This window comes from Microcebus murinus, chromosome 1 (assembly GCF_040939455.1).
Source record: "Microcebus murinus isolate Inina chromosome 1, M.murinus_Inina_mat1.0, whole genome shotgun sequence".
Taxonomy (NCBI): Eukaryota; Metazoa; Chordata; class Mammalia; order Primates; family Cheirogaleidae; genus Microcebus; species Microcebus murinus.
Window position 1 is genome coordinate 3861638 of NC_134104.1, and position 22589 is coordinate 3884226.

Sequence of the window (22589 nt, forward strand, 5' to 3'; positions counted from 1 at the left end):
ATGCTGGTTGGGGGTGTGCTGGTTGGGGGTGTGCTGGTTGGGGGTGTGGTGGTTGGGGGTGTGCTGGTTGGGGGTGTGGTGGTTGGGGGGTGTGCTGGTTGGGGGTGTGCTGGTTGGGGGGTGTGCTGGTTGGGGGTGTGCTGGTTGGGGGTGTGGTGGTTGGGGGGTGTGCTGGTTGGGGGGGTGCTGGTTGGGGTGTGTGTGCTGGTTGGGGGTGTGCTGGTTGGGGGGTATGCTGGTTGGGGGTATGCTGGTTGAGGGTGTGCTGGTTGGGGGTATGCTGGTTGGGGGTGTGCTGGTTGGGGGGTGTGCTGGTTGGGGAGTGTGCTGGTTGGGGGGTGTGCTGGTTGGGGAGTGTGCTGGTTGGGGGGTGTGCTGGTTGGGGGGTGTGCTGGTTGGGGAGTGTGCTGGTTGGGGGTGTGCTGGTTGGGGGTGTGCTGGTTGGGGGGTGTGCTGGTTGGGGGTGTGCTGGTTGGGGAGTGTGCTGGTTGGGGGTGTGCTGGTTGGGGAGTGTGCTGGTTGGGGGTGTGCTGGTTGGGGGTGTGCTGGTTGGGGGGTGTGCTGGTTGGGGGTGTGCTGGTTGGGGAGTGTGCTGGTTGGGGGTGTGCTGGTTGGGGGTGTGCTGGTTGGGGGGTGTGCTGGTTGGGGTGTGTGTGCTGGTTGGGGGTGTGCTGGTTGGGGGGTGTGCTGGTTGGGGGTATGCTGGTTGGGGGTGTGCTGGTTGGGGGGTGTGCTGGTTGGGGGTGTGCTGGTTGGGGGTGTGCTGGTTGGGGGGTGTGCTGGTTGCGGGTGTGCTGGTTGAGGTGTGTGCTGGTTGGGGGGTGTGCTGGTTGGGGGGTGTGCTGGTTGGGGGTGTGCTGGTTGGGGGGTGTGCTGGTTGGGGGGTGTGCTGGTTGGGGGTGTGCTGGTTGGGGGTGTGCTGGTTGGGGGTATGCTGGTTGGGGGTGTGCTGGTTGGGGGTGTGCTGGTTGGGGGTGTGGTGGTTGGGGGTGTGCTGGTTGGGGGTGTGCTGGTTGGGGGTGTGCTGGTTGGGGGTGTGCTGGTTGGGGGGTGTGCTGGTTGGGGGTGTGCTGGTTGGGTGTGTGCTGGTTGGGGGGTGTGCTGGTTGGGGGGTGTGCTGGTTGGGGGTGTGCTGGTTGGGGGGTGTGCTGGTTGGGGGGTGTGCTGGTTGGGGGTGTGCTGGTTGGGGGGTGTGCTGGTTGGGGGGTGTGCTGGTTGGGGGTGTGCTGGTTGGGGGTGTGCTGGTTGGGGGTATGCTGGTTGGGGGTGTGCTGGTTGGGGGTGTGGTGGTTGGGGGTGTGGTGGTTGGGGGTGTGCTGGTTGGGGGTGTGCTGGTTGGGGGTGTGCTGGTTGGGGGTGTGCTGGTTGGGGGTGTGCTGGTTGGGGGGTGTGCTGGTTGGGGGTGTGCTGGTTGGGTGGTGTGCTGGTTGGGGGGTGTGCTGGTTGGGGGTGTGCTGGTTGGGGGTGTGCTGGTTGGGGGGTGTGCTGGTTGGGGGTGTGCTGGTTGGGGGGTGTGCTGGTTGGGGGTGTGCTGGTTGGGGGTGTGCTGGTTGGGGGGTGTGCTGGTTGGGGGTGTGCTGGTTGGGGGTGTGCTGGTTGGGGGTGTGCTGGTTGGGGGGGTGCTGGTTGGGGTGTGTGTGCTGGTTGGGGGTGTGCTGGTTGGGGGGTATGCTGGTTGGGGGTATGCTGGTTGAGGGTGTGCTGGTTGGGGGTATGCTGGTTGGGGGTGTGCTGGTTGGGGGGTGTGCTGGTTGGGGAGTGTGCTGGTTGGGGGGTGTGCTGGTTGGGGAGTGTGCTGGTTGGGGGGTGTGCTGGTTGGGGGGTGTGCTGGTTGGGGAGTGTGCTGGTTGGGGGTGTGCTGGTTGGGGGTGTGCTGGTTGGGGGGTGTGCTGGTTGGGGGTGTGCTGGTTGGGGAGTGTGCTGGTTGGGGGTGTGCTGGTTGGGGAGTGTGCTGGTTGGGGGTGTGCTGGTTGGGGGTGTGCTGGTTGGGGGGTGTGCTGGTTGGGGGTGTGCTGGTTGGGGAGTGTGCTGGTTGGGGGTGTGCTGGTTGGGGGTGTGCTGGTTGGGGGGTGTGCTGGTTGGGGTGTGTGTGCTGGTTGGGGGTGTGCTGGTTGGGGGGTGTGCTGGTTGGGGGTATGCTGGTTGGGGGTGTGCTGGTTGGGGGGTGTGCTGGTTGGGGGTGTGCTGGTTGGGGGTGTGCTGGTTGGGGGGTGTGCTGGTTGCGGGTGTGCTGGTTGAGGTGTGTGCTGGTTGGGGGGTGTGCTGGTTGGGGGGTGTGCTGGTTGGGGGTGTGCTGGTTGGGGGGTGTGCTGGTTGGGGGGTGTGCTGGTTGGGGGTGTGCTGGTTGGGGGTGTGCTGGTTGGGGGTATGCTGGTTGGGGGTGTGCTGGTTGGGGGTGTGCTGGTTGGGGGTGTGGTGGTTGGGGGTGTGCTGGTTGGGGGTGTGCTGGTTGGGGGTGTGCTGGTTGGGGGTGTGCTGGTTGGGGGGTGTGCTGGTTGGGGGTGTGCTGGTTGGGTGTGTGCTGGTTGGGGGGTGTGCTGGTTGGGGGGTGTGCTGGTTGGGGGTGTGCTGGTTGGGGGGTGTGCTGGTTGGGGGGTGTGCTGGTTGGGGGTGTGCTGGTTGGGGGGTGTGCTGGTTGGGGGGTGTGCTGGTTGGGGGTGTGCTGGTTGGGGGTGTGCTGGTTGGGGGTATGCTGGTTGGGGGTGTGCTGGTTGGGGGTGTGGTGGTTGGGGGTGTGGTGGTTGGGGGTGTGGTGGTTGGGGGTGTGCTGGTTGGGGGTGTGCTGGTTGGGGGTGTGCTGGTTGGGGGTGTGCTGGTTGGGGGGTGTGCTGGTTGGGGGTGTGCTGGTTGGGTGGTGTGCTGGTTGGGGGGTGTGCTGGTTGGGGGTGTGCTGGTTGGGGGTGTGCTGGTTGGGGGGTGTGCTGGTTGGGGGTGTGCTGGTTGGGGGGTGTGCTGGTTGGGGGTGTGCTGGTTGGGGGTGTGCTGGTTGGGGGGTGTGCTGGTTGGGGGTGTGCTGGTTGGGGGTGTGCTGGTTGGGGGTGTGCTGGTTGGGGGGTGTGCTGGTTGGGGGTGTGCTGGTTGGGGGTGTGCTGGTTGGGGGTGTGCTGGTTGGGGGGTGTGCTGGTTGGGGGTGTGCTGGTTGGGGGTATGCTGGTTGGGGGTGTGCTGGTTGGGGGTGTGCTGGTTGGGGGGTGTGCTGGTTGGGGGGTGTGCTGGTTGGGGGTGTGCTGGTTGGGGGGTGTGCTGGTTGGGGGTGTGCTGGTTGGGGGTGTGCTGGTTGGGGGGTGTGCTGGTTGGGGGGTGTGCTGGTTGGGGGTGTGCTGGTTGGGGGTGTGCTGGTTGGGGGGTGTGCTGGTTGGGTGTGTGCTGGTTGGGGGTGTGCTGGTTGGGGGGTGTGCTGGTTGGGTGTGTGCTGGTTGGGGGGTGTGCTGGTTGGGTGTGTGCTGGTTGGGGGGTGTGCTGGTTGGGGGTGTGCTGGTTGGGGAGTGTGCTGGTTGGGGGTGTGCTGGTTGGGGGTGTGCTGGTTGGGGGGTGTGCTGGTTGGGGGTGTGCTGGTTGGGGGGTGTGCTGGTTGGGGGTGTGCTGGTTGGGGGGTGTGCTGGTTGGGGGTGTGCTGGTTGGGGGGTGTGCTGGTTGGGGGATGTGCTGGTTAGGGGTGTGCTGGTTCGGGGTGTGCTGGTTCGGGGTGTGCTGGTTGGGGGGTGTGCTGGTTGAGGGTGTGCTGGTTGGGGGGTGTGCTGGTTGGGGGTGTGCTGGTTGAGGGTGTGCTGGTTGGGGGGTGTGCTGGTTGGGGGATGTGCTGGTTAGGGGTGTGCTGGTTTGGGGTGTGCTGGTTGGGGGTGTGCTGGTTGGGGGGTGTGCTGGTTGGGGGTGTGCTGGTTGGGGGGTGTGCTGGTTGGGGGTGTGCTGGTTGGGGGTGTGCTGGTTGGGGGTGTGCTGGTTGGGGGGTGTGCTGGTTGGGGGTGTGCTGGTTGGGGGTGTGCTGGTTGGGGGTGTGCTGGTTGGGGAGTGTGCTGGTTGGGGGGTGTGCTGGTTGGGGGTGTGCTGGTTGGGGGTGTGCTGGTTGGGGGTGTGCTGGTTGGGGGGTGTGCTGGTTGGGGGTGTGCTGGTTGGGGGTATGCTGGTTGGGGGTGTGCTGGTTGGGGGGTGTGCTGGTTGGGGGGTGTGCTGGTTGGGGGTGTGCTGGTTGGGGGGGTGTGCTGGTTGGGGGTGTGCTGGTTGGGGGTGTGCTGGTTGGGGGGTGTGCTGGTTGGGGGGTGTGCTGGTTGGGGGTGTGCTGGTTGGGGGTGTGCTGGTTGGGGGGTGTGCTGGTTGGGGGTGTGCTGGTTGGGGGGTGTGCTGGTTGGGTGTGTGCTGGTTGGGGGGTGTGCTGGTTGGGTGTGTGCTGGTTGGGGGGTGTGCTGGTTGGGGGTGTGCTGGTTGGGGAGTGTGCTGGTTGGGGGTGTGCTGGTTGGGGGTGTGCTGGTTGGGGGGTGTGCTGGTTGGGGGTGTGCTGGTTGGGGGGTGTGCTGGTTGGGGGTGTGCTGGTTGGGGGGTGTGCTGGTTGGGGGTGTGCTGGTTGGGGGGTGTGCTGGTTGGGGGATGTGCTGGTTAGGGGTGTGCTGGTTCGGGGTGTGCTGGTTCGGGGTGTGCTGGTTGGGGGGTGTGCTGGTTGAGGGTGTGCTGGTTGGGGGGTGTGCTGGTTGGGGGTGTGCTGGTTGAGGGTGTGCTGGTTGGGGGGTGTGCTGGTTGGGGGATGTGCTGGTTAGGGGTGTGCTGGTTTGGGGTGTGCTGGTTGGGGGTGTGCTGGTTGGGGGTGTGCTGGTTTGAGGAGGTACACTTGTTTGGGGGTGTGCTTGTTTGGGGGGTGCTGGTTTGGGGGTGTGCTTGTTTGGGAGTGTGCTGGTTGGGGGGTGTGCTGGTTGGGGGTGTGCTGGTTGGGGGGTGTGCTGGTTGGGGGGTGTGCTGGTTGGGGGTGTGCTGGTTGAGGTGTGTGCTGGTTGGGGGGTGTGCTGGTTGAGGGTGTGCTGGTTGGGGGTGTGCTGGTTGGGGGTGTGCTGGTTGGGGGTGTGCTGGTTGGGGGGTGTGCTGGTTGGGGGTGTGCTGGTTGAGGTGTGTGCTGGTTGGGGGGTGTGCTGGTTGAGGGTGTGCTGGTTGGGGGTGTGCTGGTTGAGGTGTGTGCTGGTTGGAGGGTGTGCTGGTTGGGGGGTGTGCTGATTGGGGGTGTGCTGGTTGGGGGTGTGCTGGTTGGGGGGTGTGCTGGTTGGGGGGTGTGCTGGTTGAGGGTGTGCTGGTTGGGGGTGTGCTGGTTGGGGGGTGTGCTGGTTGGGGGTGTGCTGGTTGGGTGTGTGCTGGTTGGGGGTGTGCTGGTTGGGGGTGTGCTGGTTGGGGGGTGTGTTGGTTGGGGGTGTGCTGGTTGGGGGTGTGCTGGTTGGGGGGTGTGCTGGTTGGGGGTGTGCTGGTTGGGGGTGTGCTGGTTGGGGGTGTGCTGGTTGGGGGTGTGCTGGTTGGGGGTGTGCTGGTTGGGGGTGTGCTAGTTGGGGCTGTGCTGGAAGCAGGGAGACACCGCATGCCTGGAGCTCAGGGCAGCTCCAGTTCCCAGAAGGGCCTGGCGTGTCCAGTGAGTACGGGGATCAGGGGTTCGCGCTCTAGAAAAGCAGGCGTCCCAGCAGGGTGGCCGGCACTGGAGGAGGAGGGACAGGTGCTAGCTTAGGTACAAGCCGAGGGGTTCCTCAGGAGAAAGCAGGTCAGAACTGAACGCCCAGCTGGGTGGGACTTGCTCCCTGCGCTCAGCCAAATAACGGCCACAGGCAGCCTCATGCTAAACCCGGGACCTGGGGATGTGGCCTGGTGTGGACGAGGACTTCGCGGCTGTGGCTGGGTAGGGACCTTGAGGCGGGAGGTCACCCGAGGCTCTCTGGGGGTCCTAGGTGCAGTCACAGGGCCCTTGTGAGAGGGAGGCAGAAGGACAGGTTACTACAGAAGAGAGGCCAAGTGACCACGGCGGTGCAGACTGGAGCCACGCGGCCACAAGCCCCAGAACGCCAGCCGGCAGCCCCCCGAGGCTGGGACAGGGCGCGGGACGGAGCGGCCCCGCCCACACCTGTGGTTCTCAGCCCTTGAGCTTCACTTAGGGTTTCTGGCCTGGAGGAGTGTGGGAGAGCACAGGTCTGCCACTGTGAGCCACTGCGTTTGTGGCGCTTGGTTGCGGCAGCTGCTGGCGACTCTGCGGTCCCAGGACAGTCAGGGGCAGTGGGGGGGAAGTCGGGCTCACCCTCCCTGCCCCCGCGAGGGCGTCTCAAGGACAGAAAGCACCTGGGCGCACATTTCATGGGGCTGGGAGAGGCTTTCTACTCATTCTGTACCTTCCTGTGCTGTTTGGATTTTCTACCAATAAATGCTTTTGTTTTCTGCAGTGTCGTCAGGAGTGATCCACGAGGGAGATTTTTATTTTCCTCGTTTTGGTGCTCAGCTATGCTAGAAGAAAACTCACACGCCCACGGGGCCCAGCGTGGCTCAGTTTGCCTGCCCGGCTGACTCAGCGCCCAGGAATGTCCTGTCCCCAGCAGCCCTGCCCTCCTCCCGCCCCTCCCCTCCCCCAAGTCGTCCTCCTCCCCTGCAAAACAACCCCCCTTCTCACCTGCTGACAGCCGGCTCCCCAGGGGACCTTTCCAAAGGTGCATGTTCCTAAGCAAAGTGGCTCTTTTTCTATGCAGAGCTCCCTGCCCCCCGTTTGGGTGGCCTGTTGTCCCCTCTTTGCGAACTAACAACAGCTGCTGGTCATGCACACTTGCTCACGCCATGCGTAGAGTCAGGACACTTCTCCACAGGACCCGTCAAGTGGCCGGTGTTTCCCCAGCTTTGCACGAGGAAACTAGGCTGCAGGGAAGGCGGCAACGGGGCCCTCATCTACACGGCCGGCGACACGCTGGCTCTTGCGGCCTTTCTGGCTGGCGCGGGGTCAGCACCCGGCGGCCGACGCTCTTGCAGACGGCTGCAGCCCCTTCCCACTCGGAGCCCGTGGGACCCCTGCCCAGCCCGGGGGAGGGGGCTGCCTCAGCCGTTTCCTCCCTGCACGCCGGGGAGCTCACTCGGCGGGACCCCGCTGCTGGGGTGGGGCTCACGCCGACCTGCTAGTGCCCGCAGTTGCGTGGCGCCCCGCGTGGGCACGTCCTGCAGTGCCGGGCGAAGCGCACACGCAGCCTCCGGGGCCACCGCCGCAGCCGATGGCGGTCCTCTCGCCCTCAGAGTCAGAGGTGCAGTCCCGTGTCCCTCCGTCTCTGCTCCCTGTGGGTGTCTGACGGGCGTCCGCACGCACACCTGTGCTTACCCACACAGACTTCAAGACCGGCGAGCCACCTGCAATCTTACTGCGTTTTCAGCTTAAAGTTGTCTCCATTCTGTGAAAACCTGAAGCAAAAATGATAAAAGCTGGTGTGCCTGTGATGTGTTTGGGCCTGTGACGTGTGCGAGTGCGCGCGTGCTCGCAGGTGGGTGTGCATGTGCATGCGTGTGTGTGTGTGTGTGTGTGTGTGCGTGTGTGTGTGTGTGCAGGTGGGTGTGCGTGTGTGTGTGTGTGTGTGCAGGTGGGTGTGCGTGTGCGTGTGTGTGTGTGTGTGTGTGTGTGTGTGTGTGTGTGTGCAGGTGGGTGTGCGTGTGCGTGTGTGTGTGTGTGTGTGTGTGTGTGTGCAGGTGGGTGTGTGTGTGCATGTGTGTGTGTGTGTGTTTGTGCTGTGCATGTGTGCAAGTGGGTATGCAGAGAGTGCTGGCTGGGCAGTGGGGCCGTTCGTGCGACAGCTGTTCTGGAAACGGGTGGCCCGGCCTTCCCTGGCCTCTCCCTCCCCGAGTGCAGGTGCTCCGCTTCTTTCCGGTGCTCCACCTGGCTAGAGGGGAGGCGGGGTGTGGGGGTCACTCTGGGCAAGCAGATTGTCTGGGGGTGCTTGTGCTGTGCAGGTGCGAGGCCTGCAACAGGCGCCTCTGCATCTTCTGAGTCAGAGGTTGGGCCCATTCTGCAGATAAGGAAGCAGAGGCACCGAGAGGTGAGTGGCCTCCTGCATGGAGGTCCCAGCTGCATGGAGAAGCGGGAGGTCGGCCCAGGTATCTGGGGCCCAGAGCCCACGCCCATGAATTGCCCAGATCTCGGGGGCTGCCGTTTCCAGGCCTGCTTACGTGGGGCATAGAATGTCCATCATGGAGGGGCCGACCTGCTCCAAGGAGCTCAAAGCCTGACGAGGGCCCTGGACGTGCAAACAGGTGATTTCTGACTGCGATAAGCGTGTCGTTCTGTGAAGGGCTCCGGACCCGGCACACCGTGGTAGCCAGAGGAGAGTGCAGCCGTCAGAGTCACCAGGAGACCCTCCCTGGGAGGCTGGTGCTGGGGCTCACCAGGAAGCCCAGGTGCACAAGGGCCCTCTTGGATGACAGCAGGTGTGAAGGTCTCATGCATGACGCCTGCTGGCCCGGTGGTGGGAGGCCAGGGGCCAGCAGTGCGGCGTGAGTCGGGAGGGCCCGGACCAGCGCACGAGGAGCCCGAGGCAGTCCTGCTAGCGCTGAGCAATGCCGGGGGGCTGCAGGATCTGACCGGTTCTGGGTCCCGCCGGCAGTGCTGGGGCTGTGAAGGGGGGCGCAGGGAGTTCTCGCTCCCAGGCTGTGGTGCAGACGGAGGAAAGTGTGACGAACACGAGGAAAGGCCCCAATTCTTCGGGGGAGTCACACGAAAGCTGTGGGTGGCTGCGGGTGTCCCTTGGGGGGTTGGTGCCCAGCCTTGCCCTGGACCCTCGGGATGGGAGCAGAGACTTCCGGAAGGCCCTGCCCTGCTCAGGAGCCCCGGGTGGCTGGCGTCCCAGGCTGTCCCCTGCACCAGCCGTGACAGTGGGGAGGGTACAGGTGTGGGATTCTAGACCCTTCTGGAAACAGATGAACCGACCACCATGGAGCCTCCTCCCAGCGGCCCTGGGCATGCAGAAATGCCTGCAGTTTTCACCCGGCATGTGCTGTTCTGCACCCAGAGGAACCGGCTCTTCCTGTTCTGTCATTCCAAGCCATGGGAGCCCTGGACTGGGAGTCTAAATCTGACCTTCAGACATGCTTACCTTGGGGAGTCAGGGCTGGCTGCCCACCCGGGGTCCTAGGCCAGGGCCAGGGCTCCTCGTGCCCCTTCACTCTAGCTCAGTGCAGAGGTGGGGAGGCAGAGGGCAGGGAGGAAACTGAGGGTGCTAGGAGTTCACTTCCATTCTCTCTCCTGTGTGCTTCCTTGCATTTTAGGTAGCGTGCATGTGGCAGTTACCATGTAGCATGGGTGTTGTAGTTCTCTCAGTTTTACCAATGAGGAAACTGAGGCAGAGGGAGGTCGAACAGCAGCAGAGGCGCCCTGCAGAGCCAAGCTACCTGGCACTAGAGACAGGCTTTGTCTGCTAAGTCCGTGGTTCTCAAAGTGGGGTCCCGGGCAGCAGTAGCAGTGTTGCCTGGACCTTGTGAGGAATGGGAATCCCAGGGCCCCCTCCAGACCTATGGGGTCTGGGCAGGGCTCAGCACTCTGTGCTTTAAGGAGCCCTCCTGGGGATTCTGAGTCTGGCCCAGGGTTGTGTCTTGGATTAATTACCACCTTGGCTGAGCACCTACTTACTGTATAAGCCATTGTACGGGAAAGTGCTAAAGACACACGACTGTGCTAAACGCCAAAGGCAGGTCGCCTACCTTCTTGGAGCCAGAGACCTCGAGCAAAAGCATCTTTTGTCTCCGGGCAGTTGCAGAGCGTTCTTTGCCCAATACTAGAAGTGTGAAAGGGCCTCTGCAGCCCAGAAGCATGGGCAGGCCGCTGAATCCGGGGCCAAGAGAGCGCTAAGTATCTGTGAACCAAGACCCTCGGGAGCCTCTGGCTAACTAACCCTAAATCCAGTGGGCACAGACCTTGGTGCTTCCAGCTGGGCTCTCCCGCTCGCTGAGCAGGCCGGCGAACACTCCTGCTTATGTTCTATCCTCACTCCTTCTTGCAAAGTTCAGGACCAGCAGGAGATTGGCAACGGCAGCTTTGCAGACCTTCTGTCTTTGCGTCAGTATGTTGGCTGCTGGCTGATTTTAGGAGCAAAACGGAACTATCTGGTGGCCCCAAACCCTGATGCCCAAGCTCAAGGCTGGCAGGCGGCAGCAGAGTCTCTGGACAGAGAACAAGACGCCCCCTCCTCCTGTCACCTGCGACAGACACTTCCAGTCCGCTCCCCTCCTCCTCCTCGCACACGGGGACGCGGTTACAGGGGACCCAAAGGAACTCGCACACCATCAGCTACAAAAAGACCCCAAGACAACATCTTCGGTGAAAGGCATGGAGCAAAAGTAAATTAAAAACAAACATGCAAAGAGCCCTAGACGCACTCCAGCCGTCCCAGGCCCCCGCCGCCTCTTTCCGTGGGCGGAAAAGGGGGATCCCTGGGCCACTGTTCAAGGTCAGGCTGTTCCGGCAAACTGGAAGGGACACACTGGAAGGTGCCGCTGGTACCCACTTAGTAACCCAAGGTCACCTGCGGTACGGGGCACTCCCCTGACCCAGAATTCGGTCCCCCATGGACCACCCTGCCCTGGTAGACAGGAATGTGACGTCGTCCCTGCACATCTCCGGCCAGCCCACTTCCCTGCCGGGGACACTGCTCTGCGGGAAGTGCACGGTCGGCCTTTGACCTCGGACAGTCGGGCGGGCCGAGCCCTCTGGCCTCTGCGCTCGCCAGCGGCCGTTACATAACTCCTCTGGGCCTGCCTTGGCTTTCCCACCAGCAGAAGCTGGGAGGCTCGGAAGGGCATGGCGTCACTTGCAGGGCATGCTATTGGCCCCCGCAGGTCACGGGCCCACCCAGATTCCAGGGTGTGGGGCAGACTCCACCTCCTGGGGAGAGTCCTGTAAAGCCACATTGCAAAGGGGTGTGGGCTCAGGGAGGGGCCGTTTTTGCAAGCAACCTATTACACAGGATTGCTGCGCTGAAGCCTCACAGCAAGCCCACTGGTCAGGTGGGGAAACTGAGGCACAGAGGGGTTAAGATCCTGGTCCCCACCAGGAATCGCCAGGGCATAAGCCCTACCAGGTCGGCCTGCCTCCAGAGTCCCTTGTTCCTACACCCTGGGCCTGGGCTGTGTGCTGGGGACCCCAGTCATGTGGCCTAGCTCTTGTACCCAGTGTCCCTGGTCCTCAGCCCCGGTCACTGCAGTCTGCCCAAGGCACCTGGAGAATGGTGGGGGGCAGGAGTGGGTTTGTTCTGGCCACCTCTGGCTGCCCCGGGAAGCGGCTGTGCAGTCCTTCCTGCTCCCCTCCCCTTGCCCCACCCCCAGGGAGCCTCAGGCCCTTGTCCAAGGCCTTTTCACCCCATGCTAAGCTTTGGGGTTACAGACAGGCTGTTCCCTTCAGTGGCCTTTGTCAGAACTCCACCGGTGTGTGCATTAGGCCCATAAATAATTCCACCTGGCAAACACCCAGGGAGGAAGCAAACACCCAGCGCTCACAGCCAGGGCAGGTTTCAACAGGACCGAGTGTGAGAGATGCTGCAGGCGGGGAGGTGGGGAGGCAGGAATGCAGGAAAGTACGCCGGCCGGCTCTCCCAGCACCCTGGGCGGGCTCAGGACCACGCTCGTCTTGGGACCAAGACGTGAGCCTGGCCCCCTGGGTGCTCACCCCCTTGCTGCTGCTGCCCCGGAGGATGGAAAGCTAAGCGCTCACCATCTCAGGCGGAAGGAGGTGGCTGGTTGCACCTTTGCACAGCCCATTAGTGACCTTGAGCAGAGCGCCAAGAACTGCAGAGGTGCAGGCTCTGACTGTAGGAACCGTGGAGGCTCCCTGCAGCGACACAGCTCCAGTCTTCCCGGGCTGGGAGAGAGACAGTCCCCATGTGTCTACGGCACTGTGGATGTGCCATTCTGCTACTTGCGGCCCAGTGCATCCTGAGAATGACAGTCATTGGCAGGGGTCTCACTTGTTGTATGTGATGTGTTCTCACTTCTGCACATTCCAACAGAGCCAAGCACTTGGCCAGGGTTCAATTACCTTCTGTTGCCCTGGATACCGGCTTAGCGGTGCCCTGTCTCGTTTGCTGCTGGAATTTGCCACCTGGAGGTGGGGCCGGCTGCCTCCCGCTGACCACCGCCAGCGTGGAGGAAAGTGGGAAAAGAAAAAGGGCATGAACTGCAGAAGCGCCGGGTCTCAGGTGAGGCCGGTGAGGAGCGCGTTCACATCACGCGTTTGGTGTTTCTCAGAGGGGCGCTTGTCCGTGATTTCTTCTAGACTTCAATGTCGTCAAAGCTTTGGGGCAGGTGTCAGCCACTGCGCGAGTTCTTCCCATCCGTAAGCCCCGCTGCAAGATCAATTTCCTCCATTAGGGATCTGCCCCGAGGGGTCTACCTTGCAGAGGCAGTGGGTTCTCCCGCCTGGGTGTGCCCGTCCCTGCCAGGGGCTCAGCCTGGCGGGAGGGATGGAGGCTGGGCGGGCTGGGGACAAAGGTGCCACTGCACAGTTGCAGTGTGACTCTAGGCTCCTTACCTGTTTCCCCACTTCTGAAACAGGTGAGCAGCTCTTCACCCTGACTGATAGGGCAGTTGGAGGGTCACAGGAGCCAGTTCATGTGCCACAAATGCTGGCTGTTACTAAATACCAAAAGGTTTTCCTTTTTATTTATTTTATTTTATTTTTTGAGGCAGAGTCTCACTCTGTTGCCCAGGCTGGAGTGAGTGCCGTGGCATCAGCCCAGCTCACAGCAACCTCAAACTCCTGGGCTCAAGCGATCCTCCTGCCTCAGCCTCCCGAGTAGCTGGGACTACAGGCATGCACGACCATGCCTGGCTGACTTTTTCTATATATATTTTTAGTTGGCCAATTGATTTCTTTCTATTTTTTAGTAGAGACAGGGTCTTACTCTTGCTCAGGCTGTTTTCGAACTCATGCTCTTGAGTGATCCACCCTCTTTGGCCTCCCAGAGTGCTAGGCCTCCCAGGTGTGAGCCACTGAGTCTGGCCAAGGGCTTTCCTTTTTAAATGCCCTAGCCCTGTCTCCTCTTGGGAAACCTATAGTCCTTTACCTTGTATTGTACTTACGTGTGTAAGTTTTTCCTCTGCTCCAACAGGCCACGGTTGCTTAAGAGCAAGACCCTCCCAAGGCAATATGCAGCCCGGTGCCTGGAACGGAGGTGCTCAGTCAGCCCGGCTGGGTCATCTCTCCCAGTGGCCCGACCTCCTCCCTGCCCTCCCTGCCCTCCCCCACCCTTCCTTTCCGCTCACTTACTCATCCCTTCACTCGTTCGCTCCTGTACTCAACATCCATATTTATTGAATTCCTTAGATATGCCAGGAAATCAGACTCCCCTTACTCCAGAACTCTCCCATCCAGACCCCCGTCCCCAGACTGTACTAGGATGAGGCTTGTTCATCCCCGCCACGCCGCTCGGGGGTGACCTGCAGCAGCAAGGTGAGCCAGCCGCCACACGGCTAACGTGGCCTGCCTACTTCCACCCACTTCGGAGCAGAGGGCCACCGTGGCCAGGCGTGCGGGATTTTGCTCTGCCCCTACCCGTGGCTCCTCCCTCACGGTCTGGAGGACTCCAAAAATCTGTTTGTGTTGGAATCTTCCTTTGAAGAACATGTGACATTGGATCCGAGCCATCCTATGACACACGGCGTGCGGAAGCCCCTCTGGGAGACTGACGGACACGGCCCAGCGTCCCAGCGGAACAGAGCACAGCTGCCCTGGGCTTCTGGCCCTGAGGTTGGACGTTGCTCCCGGCAGTCTTGCCAGCTGCCTCAGCCCCCAGGGGGAGGCCATGGGGGCCCTCCAGGGTGCCCCCACCTGTCTGTGCCTGTCCTCACATGGTTGCTTCAGGCACTCATGGGCTTGATGCCTGGATTCTCCGCCCAGGTCCCCAAAGCTGCCCCCAAAGCAGGACTGTGGCCTTGCCACCGCCCTTTGGGCCCCAGCGACCTCCTGCCCGCGCCCACCCTGGGGCACGGGGACAGCTTCTCTGGCCACCTCGCTGTCTCTCCAGTGGGGCCTGCCCCTTCGTGGGCACGTGTGATGCGTGGAGTTGGCACAGCGAGTTGATTTCGGTCAATTATAGAACAGCTTCCGGACGGGCTGCCCGCAGTGGGTCCGCAAGTGGGCGAGGGGATGTTCAGAGCGGGAGAGTCCTTGATCCAGAAAGAATGACCGTTTCCGTTGGCCTCGATCGCTTGGTCAGACCTTGCAGGGAGAATAATTGCCATTTGCTGAGCTACTGAGCTGTTAGTATCTAATAGACTTTTTAAAAAACGTGATTACTTAATCTTTTAAATCGCTATTTTAAATCGGGAGCTGTGTCCCCATTTGGTAGAGGGTGCAGTCGACCTTGGTTGTTTTGCCACAGGGAAATGAGAGTCCTCATCTTCCTCTGGAGAACAACCCCTCCCCAGGCTCTGGGTTCTGGGGGTGTCCCCCCTCCCCGCTGGGGAAGAGGCATGGTAAAAGGCAACTAGAGCTGAATAATTATTCAGAATAATTATTCAATTATTCTTGATACATATTCACGTTTTTAATCAGCTTTTAGCCGTATTTGATTCAAGGCCATGTTAGTGCCGTTTTTTTTTTTTTTTTGGAAGATTGCATTATTTTCAGAATTGTCTTATTATTTTTACTCTCACATAAAATTGCCTGGAATCTTCTGTAAGAAGACATTTGTGGCTAATAAATTTGAATTTGCTGATGAGTCAAATGGAAACTTCTCTGCAGACCCAGAGGTTATCAGACGAGTGAGCAGCCTACGCAGGCAAGATCTGAACCCATTCTGATCCGCGGAAGACAGTCTCATTTCTTTGCTAATGGAAAGGTTGATGCTTCACCCAGGTATCTGCACAGGTTCTATGTTCCAGCTCCTACCCAGGGAATCTCTCTTTCATAAATGTCTTTATAAGGCAAAATATCTCAAATATTTTTTTATTCATGTGTGATTCTTTTGAATATTTAGTCCAATTTATGTGCCCCAAATCACGGGCCTTTGCGATTGTATTTCATTCTGATGTATAACATACACATATACAATTGAAATATAAGCACTATCAAAAATTTGTTCCATAAACTGAGATATTCCAAGAAGCAATTTTAGAATTCCGAAGTTATTCTCCTACACTATTTGGGCAGGCGTCACGCAGCTTGTTCGGTTCCTCTCTTTATTTTGCCGTGATAGATTTAAATAGTCTTTCTGTTTGCATCTTTTTAAAAATAATTGCAGCAATTTGCTAAAGGTTTCAAAATAACTTTTTAGTTATCTATTTGTTGAATAGTTTGATTAAAGATTTCCAACCGATTTGGAACAAAATGCAACCCAAATCTAGAAGACTCTCAGTTACACACACACACACACACACACACACACACACACACACACACACACACACACACACACACCTAGTACCATTCTAAGTCATTTGGAAGGATTTACAAACCCCTTTTTCCAAGGCTATGTATTGCTAAAATCTGCCTAATGATGGACGACAGCAAAGGGAGAAAGTACATATCACCCTGATTAATTATTTCTTGTCTTCTCTATTAGAGTCATTACAGAAATTTTGGAGTTCAATATACACAGAAAATATTTGTAAGTTTTGATATCTGCAACTTTTATCTCAATTAGAGGCATATTGCAGCTTGTTAAGACTCACTTATGAGTTACTTGTTCACTACAAACAGCTCCAACCACATTTCTGCCTCATACTTAATTTAATAATAGCATTTTTACCGCGATGCCGTGTGACACCACATTTCCATTTGTATTATTGCGACAAAAAGAATGATATCAACGATATTGAATATTTAATTGAATTTGCATCTTACATTGAAAACAGCAAATGCTACGTCGTCAACAGAATGCATGGTTGAAACCTTTACTCTTACCTAATGATTTGAATAAAAATTAAGTCATTTTTCAAATTAACTTAATTGGCTTTTCTGTTTCAAGCATCTGATAACACACATATTAAAAACCGGCATCACCTCGCTGTTTGTGAGATTCTTCTGCTCACGGAGGTAACATAATAACAGCTATCACTTCATCTTGTAAAAGCAAAAGAGAAACTTGAAATTGAAAAGGAATGAAATTAATTGGAATCGACATTTGATCTACACGAAACGTCATGCTTCGCAGAGTAAATAGCCAAGCACGCCTGCACGGGTTCTGTCATGGTATCTCGGCAGTCTTAAAACAATGACTGGCTTTAGAGGCAGACGCTGGTGTTTCTTTAGCGCATCTGTACCTTATGCTTTTCATGTGATTGGTGCTGCCAGGGCATTTGACGTGGGTGATAAATTTCCACAAACATCGTGTGCAAGTTAGACATTCAGAATCAACCTTCTTGAGAAACGGAAATCCAATACCTTTTTAAATTTATCGTGCACTTTCATGTAAATTTTTTTTTTTTTTGAGACAGAGTCTCGCTTTGTTGCCCAGGCTAGAGTGAGTGCCGTGGCGTCAGCCTAGCTCACAGCAACCTCAAACTCCTGGGCTCAAGCAATCCTGCTGCCTCAGCCTCCCGAGTAGCTGGGACTACAGGCATGCGCCACCATGCCCGGCTAATTTTTTCTATATATATTTTTAGTTGGCCAATTAATTTCTTTCTATTTATAGTAGAGATGGGGTCTCGCTCTTGCTCAGGCTGCTTTCGAACTCCTGACCTCGAGCAATCCGCCCGCCTCAGCCTCCCAGAGTGCTAGGATTACTGGCGTGAGCCACCGGGCCCGACCATCATGTAAATTTTTTTTAGCTCATCATGGCCCAGAGCGTTTATCACAAACATGAGATTGCATTGCCAAAAGATGACACAAACAGAGCCACACTGTAAAGTATTTAATGATTCCGTCGTGGTGCAGCTCTCTGTACAAAGTCCTCGGCACTGCTCAGCCTCCGCGTCCTGCACAAATCTCCCTGCACCCGGCCTGTCCTTTCTGGGTATTCCCGCTGACCTTGCCGGCTGGTGGCCTCTGAGCGGCTTGTTGCATCTTTCTGGTCCCCGCTGTGACCACGCTGTGACCACGGCACAGCTGGTGGGTGCAGCCACCGGGCCACAGCGCTCCTCCCGCCAGACCCACTGAGACCGAAGGGTGCACCCTGCCAATATCTGGGAGCATTTTGTGTTATCCGGAGTTCGTCGTGTTGTTCTTGAAAGGGAAGTTTTAGTTACAGAGAAAAGAGGTGCAGCTCACTGCTGTCCGCCTTTAGACCCAACCGGGCGCAGGAGGCGTCGCCGGCGCGTGTGTTGGCGCGGTGGGGGCGGGGGTCTCGCGGTGGAGACGCGGGCACGGAGCACCGCGCGGCCAGGCCTCCCTCTCATCCACGGTCGCCCAGGCTCCCCGCGTCTCCGTGACTGTGAAATGGGTTTCTCTGATCCTGTCTTCGACAGCGTGGACCCCGCGAGGAAGGACGCGCATCTCAGGCGGGCTGTGTCCCCGCTCCGCGGGCTAGCTTGTGCAGGACGCGCAACGTTGCTCGCTTTCCCTTTGAATGGCTCCCTCTCGGAGGAAGAAGCCAGCATCCCAACCGCGGCGGGGCGCCCGGCCAGGCGGGCTTTGGCAGGTGTGTGGCGCTGGCCTCGTGGCACTCTGGGGTCAGGGCCTCTTCTTGCTTTGAAGCTGCTTTGTGCGTCTTTGGCCCACGGAGCCCCTTCCCGCCGGCCGTGACCCCGCCTCTCCCGGGAGCGTCCTCGCTCCCTGCCCGGAGCCACCAGCCCCTCGCCCTGTCCCCTCCAGGAGCTCTGGCTGCCCAGAGCCGCGTGGGCGTGAGTGAGTGCCGCTCCCGCCACGGCCAGCCCGCTGCGACGCTGGGAAACTGAGGCCCTGAAGGTGTGTGTGTGATGTAGGGTGTGTGTGGTGTATGTGCTGTGTGTGGTATGTAGTGCATGTGTACGCCTGTGGCGTGCCTATGTGTGTGTATGTGGCATGTGTGGTGGCTGTGTGGTGCATGTGGTATGTATGTGTGGTGTGTGATCCGTGTGTGATGTGTGTGGTGTGTATGTGTGTGGTGTGTGATGCGTGTGTGATGTGTGTGGTGTGTATGTGTGTGGTGTGTGATGCGTGTGTGATGTGCGTGGTGTGTGGTGTGTGTGTGGTGTGTGTGGTGCATGAGGTATGTATGTGTGGTGTGTGTGGTGCATGTGGTATGTCTGTGTGGTGTGTGTGGTGCGTGAGGTATGTATGTGTGGTGTGTGTGATGTCTGTGTGGTGTGTGTGGTGCGTGAGGTATGTCTGTGTGGTGTGTGTGGTGCATGTGGTATGTATGTGTGGTGTGTGTGGTGCATGTGGTATGTATGTGTGGTGTGTGTGATGTCTGTGTGGTGTGTGTGGTGCATGAGGTATGTATGTGTGGTGTGTGTGGTGCGTGTGTGATGTGTGTGTGTGGTGTGTGCTGCATGTGTGATGTGTGTGTGGTGTGTGCTGCATGTGGTATGTATGTGTGGCATGTGTGGTATGTATGTGTGGTGTGTGTGGTGCGTGTGTGATGTGTGTGGTGTGTGTGATGCGTGTGTGATGTGTGTATATGTGTGGTGTGTTGGGGTGTGTGTGTGAGAGAGACAAAAGTGGGGTGTTTGGAGCCACCCTGTCCCAGCCTCAGTTTCTCCGCATGTCGGGGAGTCCGCGTGAGCCTGAAGGTCAACCGTGCCCTCCTGGAGGCTGGCTCTGTGCCGGGTTGAGGCCCAGGGCTCTGCGTGTGTCATTCCCTCCTGGAACCCTTGGCACCAACATTCCTATTTTCGGGTCATCCGGTCCCGGTCTGTCTGCTCGAAGCCGTGTCTCTCGGCCAGGGGACTGTCACCCAGCGCTGCCTGCCTGGGGACAGCCGGCCCTGGGCGAGCCCTTTCCTCTCCAGCACGGCTCCGCGGCGGCCGCCCACTCGCCCTAGACGGTGGCCGGGGGAGGCCGGGCGGCTGGCTCTGCTGCAGAGGGGGCTTCTGCCAGGGCTCGCTGACTCTTCACTGCCATCGTCCTTTGTCTCTGTGGAGCCCAACTCAGGCTGTGCACACGCTCTCGTTCTCGAGTTTGTTAGATACCTTGGTGCTGTCGGCCGCTTTTCAGAACGTATACTTAGGCACTGCAGGCCCGGATCAGAGAGAAGACACCAGAACAGGCAGGGACCGGCCATAACGCAGCCTGCGTGACCTCACTCCTGGGGGCTCGGACTCCCGGGGCTGGCCGAGGGAATGGGTCCCATCCACACTGCGGAGGCGTTTTCTTTTCTTTTCTTTCTTTCTTTTTTTTTTTTTAAATTTTTTTTTGAGAAAGAGTCTCACTCTGTTGCCCGGGCTAGAGTGAGTGCCATGGCATCAGCCTAGCTCACAGCAACCTCAAACTCCTGGTCTCAAGCGATCCTTCTGCCTCAGCCTCCCGAGTAGCTGGGACTACAGGCATGCGCCACCATGCCCGGCTAATTTTTTCTATGTATTTTTAGTTGGCCAATTAATTCTCTTTCTATTTTTAGCAGAGATGGGGTCTTGCTTTTGCTCAGGCTGATTTCGAACTCCTGACCTTGAATGATCCTCCCGCCTCGGCCTCCCAGAGTGCTGGGATGACAGGCGTGAGCCACCGCGCCCGGCCTTCAGAGGCATTTTCTTAGGCGCTCTGCGGCTGCCACCAGCCTCCTCGTGCCAGGCTGTTCCCGCCCTGCTTCAGAAGCCTCCATACACGTTACAGCCGGGCCATGCACCACCATACAGCACTCGGAAGCCCAAATCTGAGCTCCATTCTGCGGCTTTAGCCTCTTCACGCCCTGGGCAAGTCTTTAAACCTGCCCGTGCCTCAGTTTCCTCAGTGCTAATAGCCAATTAATCCCTCCCTGCCTCCTCTCCAAACCTCGAAAGGATCTGGCAGGAGAACTGAGCGTTTCTCGGAGACCGGCGCTCTGTAAACCCAGGCTGTCATTACAATAAAACTCTCCCCTCTGCAGCAGGGACCCGGCTACGAGAGTTCGGCACGGCGTGGGCGACCCTTCAGCAGGACCCTGGGCCGGCAGGGGATGCTGGCTGCCCCGGGCTGGCCGGGCATGCTTCGGGGCCGGCACCAGGACTGTTTTGGCCTTGCCGTTTGCTTGCCGGGCACTCGGGCGTCTCTGCTCCTCCGCACGCCTGGCCCGCTTCCTCCCGGTTTCCCCTAGTCTGGGGAGATGGACTTGATAACTTCCCACCCTCACAGGAAAGGTGGTTTTGAGAAGCAGGTGGAGAGAATGACCCGTCTGCGGAGAGTCAGGACAGAGCTGCACCCAGAGCCTCCGTTTCCTGCGTCTCGCTGGGTCGTGTCACCGTCTGTGGCCCACCGTGGGCACCCGCGGCCCACCGCGGCGGGAGGCCCCACGCCCGCCTTCGAATTCTCTGCCTGGAGGCCTCAGAAAGACGTCCGAGTCAGGCATTGCACCCCGTGATGAGTGCTGGTTTCTTTGGGTGCACACACGCACACACGCACACATACACACACAGACTGTTCCAAATGATCTGGACCTTCTGTTCTCATTTGAAGGTCAATTTTTATCCTTGGCTTCATCAAAGAAGAAAAGGAAAGACAGAGAAAAAAGGCACCCAAATCCGCCTTCCACTTCTCCGGCAGGATGCTACTCTAGCCTGAGGGTTTCCCGGACCCCCTCCCTCTCTGCACGGCCCTTCTCCTGGCTGAATCCCTCTGGTCCCACGAGCGACCCGGCCCACCCCGTGTCCCCTGGGGCAGGAGGACGGCTCTCTCAGGCTCCCCTGCCATGTTCGCGCTTAACGTGTCTGTTTTCCTAGTCACGCAGTGATCAGTTCTCACTTTCTCCAGCCTGCTCACGAACTTCATGCAGGGAAGAGGTGCCCAGCTTCCTCTGGCTTCCAGCGGTTCCTGGTGGCTGCCGTGCACCTGGGGACCGGGGCCCAGCACACGACAGGAGCCCTGTTCCCCGCCACTGCTCCCAGCCCTCACCCAGCCTTCGTGACTCGCCTCTTCTTGGTGCTGGGACTCACCTGCCTCCTGCGCTGACCACCAGGCAACAAGAGTCGGCTGGACACCCCCACACGCGGCCGTGGGCGGGGCTCTGGGAGCTATTAATATAAGATGCCACTCCCAGAATTCACGGGCCCTTCCCTGCTGGGGCGCAGCGCCCGGCACGGGCCTGCACACGGCATGTGCTGGACGAGCGTTCCCAGGATGGACGGAGGCTTGTAGGAGCCACAGCAGAGGCCCTGGGACCTGCGCCCTGCCCGGTTGCGCTCTGAACACGGGCGCCCGGCCCCGCAGCTTCCGGCCGGCAGGATGCTGGCGGAGGGGGGGCCTCCCCCAGGGGGAAGGAGGAAATGGGAGCGATGCTGGGGGCTGCTGGGGCCCGAATCGAGCCCCCTGCCCCAAGTCCATACGCTCAGCCCTGCCCCAGCCCCCAAGACTGTCACTGCATTTGGAGATGGCCCTTCAGAGAGGCGATGAAGGCGCCATGAGGCTGTTAGGGCGGCCCCGACACACTCAGACTGGTGTCCTTGTACGAAGAGGAGCTGGGGACACAGACGCACAGAGGGACGGCACTGTGAGGACACAGGGAGGACACGCCGTCTGCGAGGCGAGGGGAGAGAGGCCCCAGGGGAACCGGCCCTCCGCACCCTGGTCCTGGACGTCCAGCCTGCAGGCCGTGGGAAATAGACTTCTGTGGTTTAAGCCCCCGGTCTGCTGCCGTTGTCGCCGGAGCCCCAGGACACGCCTGCGGGGACGGGCTGTGTGCCGCTTGGCAGGGCAGGGAGAGGGGAGGCCTCCTGGCGTCTGGCAGGCCTCACTTCTCTCCCGCAGAAACGACTTCCCTTCCACTTAGAAGCACCCGAGGCTCCTGCGAATGCCAGTGCGGGGTCTCGTCAGCCACTGCAGTCTCGGGGGTCCCCCGTCCCGCCACGCGCGCGTGTGGTTTTCACTCAAGACAGGCCAGAGCCCCCATGGAGGGCGCCCTTGCCCTCACAGGGCAGCTCCCCCACCTCCTGTCCCCCCCAGGCACGGCCCCAAACTCAGAGCCACACCGAGCACTCTCGCACTGGAAGCTGCCCTGGCCGCGGGGTGGGGACCCCCCAGGCGCCGGCTCCTGCCCGGCCCGTGGTGTCCGGGGCCACGTGCTGAGCCCGAGCCCCGGGCAGCCGGCCCTCCTCGCGGCTGGGCAGACCCACAAGGGCGCTTGGCAACAGTAAGTCATTAATCCGCACCTCCCTTGTGAGGTAAGCGTCTTATCCCCCGTCGCCCAGCAAGACCAGACAGGCGGGAGCCTGGTGCTCAGACAAGCCGGGGAGGGGCGCGGGGAGAGCTGCAGCCTGGAGTCTGGGGGCCTGCAGGGCGGTGGGGGGGAGGGACAATTGCTATGGGGGCCCAGGGCTCGACCCTGCACTGAAGGGTGCCCCAAACCCCGGGGACCCTGGCATCCCCCTGTGTGTGGGATGCTGTGCAGGGGACGTGGTGTTACGGGCAGCACCGGGCAGGGGTGGGGGGTGCAAGGACACAGAGACACAGAGCAGAGACTCCAGGGCTGGGGGCGCCCTGCTGGCCCCACCTTGCCTGGGGCACTTGCTTTTAAACGTGAGCCCAGATGACAAGTGCCAGAGTCCTGCAGCAATGGAGGACACCTCCAGGGAGA

General features: G+C 59.7%; 1 long non-coding RNA gene across 1 annotated transcript; it reads right to left on the reverse strand.

Annotated features, from left to right (window-relative positions):
- Positions 1-11728: 11728 nt before the first annotated feature.
- On the reverse strand, positions 11729-22128 carry LOC105863091 (uncharacterized). Its single transcript, XR_001150362.3, has 5 exons — positions 21985-22128; positions 20953-21800; positions 13048-13128; positions 12497-12600; positions 11729-12311 (listed from the first exon to the last, which is right to left on the reverse strand). It is a non-coding gene; the product is annotated as an uncharacterized LOC105863091 (long non-coding RNA).
- Between the last annotated feature and the right edge of the window lie 461 nt (positions 22129-22589).